Below are 8768 nucleotides of genomic sequence, written 5' to 3'. Positions count from 1 at the left end.
AGATTATTTCTTTTTGTAAGAAATTTGCATACTCACCTCTGCTCCCTCTTAAACTCACACTAATTTTATTTATGGTGCTATGGAACAGTGCTAACCCACATGATAGACACTAGACATTTGTTGTGCAAGTCAGACATACCTAGTGCAACTGAAGAATGTATTCAGCGTTCAGCAAGTCAGTGACTTTAATTGCTAATTTCATCACTTTATTTCCTCTGATTCATTAGGTACCACTGCTCCACTTGGATTTATATCACCTAGAATTTTTTTTTCTTTTATTGCTGTAAATTGGCATTTTTTATTAGCCTCTACTATAATTCTATTGTAATATAAGTGGAGATAAGTGAATGTGCTCAACCCTCATGCCTGTCTCTACTTTATTATCATGTCTTTAAAAAATGAGTTTTCTTTAGTTTACTCAAATTAATAAGAATAAAAAAGGCATAAATTTCAATTGTTCTGGTCATCGGGGTCAGAAAATCAGATTGAAGTATAATAATTCATTGCCTATTATTTCTATTTACTTTTCCAGTTGTTTATGGTATATTCAACTTTTCAAAGTAATGTTATTTTTTTATTATGTCTTTAAAATATTAACCAAATTATAAATTTGAAGACATTTTTGAATAATGACTATGTTTTCTGTTCTATCAGCAGCAGCATTATAAATATTATACATGACACAAACTACACCAAGCCCCTCTTTATGTATTCCTAGTGGGTACCATATCCATCCATCTATTAGTTTTACTTTAATATTTTATGAAATTATTCATTAACTGTGTCATTAAACAATTAAATTTAAATTAGAGGACTTTATAACAATAACAAAAAGATTAGTTACAAGGAATAACAAAATTCCTATTTTTTATAATTTAGTGGGGCAACTTAAAAATGAAATCTGAAATCTGTTCAATTTTAATTCTTTTAAAATAGCAAAAGGTTTGTGCCCAGAAAATTCAATCATATCATATTTGTATAGAGACAAATATCAATTTATTTGGATTATGCAAAGGAAAGCATTCCTTACTTAGCAGCAGTTAACTAAAATTTCACCAAAGGAACTAAAAACTAATAATCTTCCAAAAGAGTTAAGATTTCTTTTATCAGATATACATTCTCAAAACAAAGTTAACTGAAATTTAAATGTATGCTATCATTGTTTGTTAAAACCATAAAATTACCTGATCATGCAGTCATTAGCAGCTTTGAGTAGTTTGCTCTGAATTAATTCTACTCTGTTGGGAGATAATCACAGAAGTTTCTAACTTGTAATGTATACTGAGACAGAAAATGTTATAAGGCATACTACTTTAAATTGTACTATGATCAGCATAAACTAATAGAATGCAGAGGCTACACTTTCTTTCAAATATCAGGTCACTATTGTCTTGAGTTAGAAACAGTTGGTTTAAACTTTGATATCAAATATCAGCCCTGTGCACTGGGAATCTGTTGTTTCACCTCAAAAGTTTATCTTGGGTGCTCGCTTCGGCAGCACATATACTAAAATTGGAATGATACAGAGAAGATTAGCATGGCCCCTGCACAAGGATTACATGCAAATTCGTGAAACATTCCATATTTTTGGGAATCCTCTTACACTGTTGGTGGAAATGCAAGTTGGTGCAGCTACTGTGGAGAACAGTGTGGAGATTCCTCAAGAAATTAAAAATAGAACTTCCTTATGGCCCTGCCATTGCACTACTGGGTATTTACCCCAAAGATATAGATGTAGTGAAAAGAAGGGCCATCTGTAACCCAATGTTTATAGCAGCAATGGCCATGGTTGCCAAACTGTGTGAAGAACCAAGATGCCCTTCAATGGACAAATGGATAAGGAAGATGTGGTCCATATACACTATGGAGTATTATGCCTCCATCAGAAAGGATGAATACCCAACTTTTGTAGCAACATGGATAGGACTGGAAGAGATTATGCTGAGTGAAATAAATCAAGCAGAGAGAGTCAATTATCATATGGTTTCACTTATTTGTGAAGCATAACAAATAGCATGGAGGACAAGGGGAGATGGAGAGGAGAAGGGAGTTGAGGGAAATTGGAAGGGGAAGTGAATCATGAGAGACTATGGACTCTGAAAAACAGTCTGAGGGTTTTGAAGGGGTAGGGGGAGGGAGGTTGGGGGATCCAAGTGGTGGGTATTGGGGAGGGCATGGATTGTATGGAGCACTGGATGTGGTGCAAAAATAATGAATAAAAAATAAAATTAAAAAATTAAAAAATTAAAAAAATAAAAATTAAAAAAAATTTTAAAAAGCACATGTATATTGGGAAAAAAAAACAGTTTATCTTGGTAGAGCAAATGCATCCATTAAAAAGGAGGTTTGACCCTGTAGTTCCAACTCTGAATCTTTTTGTTCTTTTACTAACAGTAATTTTTGTAATGGTCTTCTACTGAAATATTGTTCTCCGTTATTTGTTTACATTTTCAAATGTGTTGCCATTTTCATTGTCGTGTCAAATGAAGAAGTTGTATAAAATTTCATTTGCAACATGGGTTCTTTTTTTAATAAATATTTCTAATTCTTTTCTTTCTTTTTTCTTTGAATAGGAATACATAGGAGTACAGTTTTCTGTTTCTTCTTTCCTTTATTAGTTCACTGGTTGGGTTATATTTTAAGTATAACTTTAGAACAGTGCAGTGATGGACCTCATAGACCATCACTACAGAAGCAATAAACTGATAAGCTACCAACTTTCATCTTCATTAATAGAATCTAAAATGTGTCAGGAGTAGTATTGTATCCTGCTAAAACTATTCCATGATACCAGCTGAAGGAAAAGGTTGTCCTGGGCATAATACTCTCCAGTAAAATGTAAAGCAATCCTTCCAGGAAGTTTCAGAAGAATATTTGTTGGCTGGTACTTTTGTTTTTGACATTTGCACTATTTAGGTTTAGAAGCCATTCCTTCAAGTGTTCCCATTGGTCTATCCACTATACGGACAGTATGTTGGACTAAAATAGCTCTGAATCAGATATTAACTTTGAAAATATTTTAATTTTTTCTATAACTCAAGTTTTTAAAATAACTGGGCTATCATAGTAGATTTTTAAAAATAGTTTTCCATAGTTAAACATGATTATAATTTCAAAAGTCAAAATAATTAGTAGTTTTTTAAAATTATCTTTTAATACCTCCCCACTAATTCAGGAATGAGAAACCAAAGCATCTCCATTCTGATTGAAAATAGTATGTGTACATATAAGAATCTATAAATTAAAAAAAAAAATCCACAAATATCATGTGATTCAGGAATAAATGTATTCAAAGATATAAAATATCCTCCCTATCTTGAGTTTGCTAATTTCGAATGAAATCAAAGCTTTGACCATTGTATCATTCAGTGCCTCCTAAATAAGAAATTGTATGATAAACTCCTCTTAAAATTTAGCATGTTTAGTATACTTTAAAACAATAATAAAATTATATAATTTTATGTTACTTGCTTATTCTTGTGAAGGAAGAATTTTAATTTTTAGGTACTCAATGCTATTAAATTTCATGACATGGACTTATAGGGAATATATTTTGTTTCTGAACAGTTTGGGCTTTCTGAGAAAACTCTTGCTGAAGCTTGGGACCTAGTCTAAAAGAGCAAGTCTTAGAAGTTAATTTACAACAGTGAGAACCTGGGAGAGATTGACTCAACTCTGAAAGTGTACGTTTACTTTTCAAAGTGCTGAGAACTGGGACTGGGAGATATCCCAGGGTTGCAAAGCAGGAGACAATGTTCTTATTTTTCACGAGGAGAGATTTATTTACATTACAAAAGATGATATAAATCAGAACCTTTCCAAGAAACATATGGTTTTCTTCCTCCTTCAAGGAGGGGAGAAGGACAGTGTGTACTAAGTACCCAGGTTGATTTTGCTTGTGTTTTTGCCTACAGCACAATCCCCATTACGTACAGGTGACATCTGTTTTTATTACATTGCCATGGGGCAAAAATTAGGGCAAAAGGGAGTCAGGGCAGCCACTATTAAGTAAATAATAATAATTAAGCTATCTCTTCTCCAGAAACCTCATGTATGCATTCAGATTATTATTAATAAATATAAAAAAATGCAAACATACCACATGCCTTTGATTTGAAAATGCCTTTTCTATTTCAAAGTTATGAGATTTTGTCTATGGTTTCATAGGTTTTAAACTTTTGAATTTCTCATTAATTTATAGTTCTTCTTGGTATATGGTGTGAGTTAAATATGTAACTATATATATATATATATATATATATATATATACATATATATATATATATATATATATATATATTTATATACATATATATATACACACAGGGCTACCAGGTTGGCCCAACATGGTTTGTTAAAGTGGCTATCCATACTTCTTTGTTTTGTTTGTTTTGTCTTTTAATTGTTTTATAAAAATGAGTTATTTCTGGCACCAAGGCATCTGGAGCACATCCAGTGAATATCCTAGAGGTTCCAAGCCAAAGTTCAGTCTCTCAATTTCCTCCCTCTCTCCTTTTCTTTCTTTTACCCTTAATTCCTTTGTATTATGTTTTTTATCCCTTTTATTTTACCAGTTTATTGGTCCATTTTGTCATTCTTTCCCATTTTTCTTTCCTATGCTTGATTTTTTCTTCTCTCTTTCAAGTCCTCTTGAATGACTTATCAAAATTCCGTTTGTAATGTATTTAGGGGCATTTTAGCTGTACTTATTGGTGTTACAGTATGCATCCTTAAATTTTCAGTCAACCTGGAGTTAATACTCTATGATTTTCTATAGTCTTCTTATAATGTATCTATGCATGGATTAGAAATGGTTTGAAAGTGGTGTTGCAACATGGGGGCTTAAGTGGGTACGAAAAGAATAAATGAAAGAAGATGGGATTGGGAGGGAGACAAACCATAAGTGACTCTTAATCTCACAAAAGAAACTGAGGGTTGCTGGGGGGAGGGGGTTTGGGAGAAGGGGGTGGGATTATGGACATTGGGGAGGGTATGTGCTTTGGTGAGTGCTGTGAAGTGTGTAAACCTGGTGATTCACAGACCTGTACCCCTGGGGATAAAAATATATGTTTATAAAAAATAAAAAAATTATATTAAAAAAAAAAGTTCACTTGGGAAAAAAAAAAGATTGAAACTTCTTCCCTGCATCTTGAAAAATTAACATATGTATCAATTAATAATGTAGTCAATATATTAAATATGAAAAATGTGAGGAAAAAAAAAAGAAATGGTTTGAAAGTGTATTTCCTGAATTTCACAGAGCATTTTGTATATTTGACTTGGTAAATTTTATCTATTACTTCTACTCTCTGTTTATGGAATTCCAATTTTTATATTAGATCATTGAGCTATTTTCCATGTGTCTTTTACACTCTTTCTGAATTCCCAGTCTTCTTTTTCTCTGTGCTTCAACTGGAATTTTTTGTTAAGTTGATCTTCCATTTATTTAATCCTACTTTTTTGGCTAATGTTTACTGTATTATTGATGTATCTTAATTATATTTATGGTATTTTATCCTATTGTAGAATTTCTATTTAACTCTTTTATAACCTGAAGTTGCCAGAATATTATTCTTGAACTAATTATGATTATATACATTCCCTGTCTAATATCTCTAATTTCTAGATCACCTAAGAGTCTTCTTAGAAATTTCTATATTCTGGGATGCCTGGATGACTCAGTGGGTTAAGCATCTGTCTTTGGCTCAGGTCCTGATCTTAGAGTCCTGGGATTGAGCCCCACATCAGGTTTCCTGCTCAGTGGGAGCCTGCTTTTCTCTCTTCCTCTGCCACTCCCCCGATTATGCTCTCTCTGTCAAATAAACATAATTTTTAATAAAATTTCCGTATTTTAAAATTTTAAATAGAAACTTTGTGTTTTAGAACACTTTCAGATTTACAGAAAAATTACATAGTATAGATAATTCTCATATACCCTATAGCCAATTTCTATTATTATCTTATATAAATATCATTCATTTATTAAACTTAATGAACCAACATTAACACATTATTACTGACTAAAGTCTATGTTTTATTTGGATTTCCTTAGTTTTTACCAAATGTCCCTTTTGTGTTACACTATGATTATGCTCTAGTCACTGGTGACTCTGGATTCACCTGTCCTTTCCAATTTGGAAATGGTTGTGTGTACTCCACCCCCTCAAGCTCTCTAATAGGTCAAGAACATAAATATTTTCAGTTTTGCTTCAGCTTCGGCTCATGTGAGTATGGGAGTAATGACTTTTAAACTGTTTTTATTTTGGTGCCAAAGCTAGAATTCCCATCTCTTTTAGTAGGAATGGTGTGTTGACTTGTAGGTCTTTTTATGTTGTTTTGTTGCTTTTGATTTATTTGATTTGCTTCATTTGTTCTTCTTCCTTGAAATGTCTATGATCTATTGAGTGCCAGATATTTAAAAACAAAAAAACAAAAAACAACAACTGACAAGGCTCTATGTTATGTTATCTTTCTCTTAAGAGAATTTATGTTTTTAAATAATTGTATAATAATTACATAATTACTGCATTTTGTTTTGTGTGGATCACTCCTTGGATATGCATTGTCTGCAAATACCTTTATTATAAGCTGAATTGTGTTCCCCAGATTTATATGTTGAAGTCCCAAACCCCAGTACCTCAGAATGTAACCTTATTTGTAGATGAAGTCCTTAAAGAGGTGATTAAATTAAAGTGAGACCCTTAGGGTAGGGCTCTAACCCAATATGACTGGTATACTTTTAAGAGAGATTGGCACCAGGGATGTGCATACCAGAGGGGTGACTGTGAAGAGACAGCAAAAAGACAGCCTTTCAAAAGCTAAAGAGAGAGGGGGCACCTCAGTGACTCAGTAGCTCCAGTGGCTGATTTTTTATTTTGTCTCAGGTCATGATCTCAGGATTGTGAGATTGAGCCCTCAGGGGCTCTGCGTTGAGCATGAAACCTGCTTAAGATTCTCTCTCTCTCCCATACCCCTTGATTCCCTCTTCCCTCTTCGTCTCTCTTCTACTTCTAAGGGGGAAAAAACCAAAACCAACCAAACAAACAAAAAAACAACCGAGCTAAAGAGAGAGGCCCTAGAGGAATCCAACTATACTGGCACTTTGATCTTCCAGAACAGAACTGTGAGAAAATAAATTTCTGTTGTTCAAACCACCTGGTGTGGTATTTTGTTATGGCAGATTTAGCAAACGAATTCATGCTTTATGAGCAAATCTGAAACAGAATTTTAGTCTTATATTTATGGAGTTCTCTCTTTCCTCTTGCCTCTTATATCTCAGTCTGTTTGTAGTCTCAAAGTATGTCTTCACTATCATTGACTTGGTAAAATTGCAACAAGACCCAGATATCCCTTTTTTTAATCCTCTACTTTCCCTGTTATGATTTGGAAAATCATTCAAAGAAAAAGCTGAAGGGACTCTGGAGATCAGCTTGGTATGACCTCCTCCTCTCAAGCATTTTCATCCTTTAAATGCCTTGTGCATTTTTCTAGGTTTTGTAATTGATCTTGGTGGGACGGTTAGTCTTGTGTAAGTCACTTTAACATGATGCTAAAATGTCCTTTTAGTTGTTTTAGGATTTAATTTTCTATTGATGGCTTTAAAAGTCAAGGCATAATAGACTATTTTGGTGCTCAATTTTTTTCCTCCTGCAAAAGTAACCATTTCCCCCTTTTTCAGTGAATGTGTACATACCTACGTCTAACTGACCACTGAACTTCTCAGGTGAATATACTTTTTTTTCAAATTTCATATGCCTTCAGAAGTTTTCCTTCCATACATAAGTTGAACTCAGACTGATCACAAAAGTGCTGAAGATTTGTTTCTGTCTCTATCATAAGATATAAATAGATCAATAGATCAATTTCTTTCTGTGTATCTTTAATGAGAGGAGTACACCAGTTTCTGATTTGGTGACTTAAATATTTACTTTAATAAAATAAAAAATTAAGAAGGGTAATCTTTTGTGGTATCTTCTAGAAGTCCACTACTTCATGATAAATACTAAACTATAGCTAGCTTTTATCCTCTTGTTGATTTAGGGTTTGTTAGGTTTTACTGGACAATTGTACAGTTCAGTTATACATAATAGACTTGTGTATGTTTGTATCATATCCTTTCCATTATCCACAACTGTAAATATGATAAATATTATTTCAAACCACACCATTTATGGATATTTTGTTGAGCTTACTATATATATATTTTTGCTACCCAAAGATAATTTGAAACTAAGAGAAGAAAAAAAAGCAATGAAAGTGTCACTGAGAATTTCAAATTTAAGATCTCACCTTTCTTTAAAGCATAGGCAATCTATAGGGGGTGTTTCTATATTTAGAGCTACACTGTCCAATCTGTTTCAAATTCGTACAAAATAATGATATTGGTAGCAACAACTTCATGCTTTATGGCGCCTGTGGAAAAAAAGTAAAGCACACTCTAACCTCTTCCATAATATGTTGAGATCTATAAGCTTTCTTCAAAGGAATTCTTTGTCCTCATATGGAAAGGGTTAGAGAAAGGAAGAAGGGAAGAAAGAACCCATTCCTTTTAATACAGAGTCTGTGAAAGTGGTTCAATGAAGCAGAAAGCTTCATTGCAAGTCTGTGGTACAAGTCCTGTAACAGGCAACAAAGACAAAGTGAATTTCAAAGGTCTTTTCAAAAAAGTAGATTAAAGAACAAAACAAAACAAAACCAGTAACACTGAAGGACCAGGTCAAATCAAGGTTTATACCCGTGAAAAATAACGAATATGGAGATGTGAAAAA

At 33.0% G+C, this 8768-nt stretch overlaps 1 non-coding gene across 1 annotated transcript; it reads left to right on the top strand.

The window, feature by feature from the left end:
* The first annotated feature begins 1482 nt into the window (after positions 1-1482).
* Positions 1483-1589, top strand: LOC131826127 (U6 spliceosomal RNA). Its single transcript, XR_009351422.1, has one exon. It is a non-coding gene; the product is annotated as a U6 spliceosomal RNA (small nuclear RNA).
* The last annotated feature ends 7179 nt before the right edge of the window (positions 1590-8768 follow it).

This window comes from Mustela lutreola, chromosome 2 (assembly GCF_030435805.1).
Source record: "Mustela lutreola isolate mMusLut2 chromosome 2, mMusLut2.pri, whole genome shotgun sequence".
In the NCBI taxonomy this organism is placed as follows: Eukaryota; Metazoa; Chordata; class Mammalia; order Carnivora; family Mustelidae; genus Mustela; species Mustela lutreola.
The sequence above is the reverse complement of the archived record's forward strand: the minus strand, read 5'-3'. Positions and strand labels throughout refer to the sequence as shown.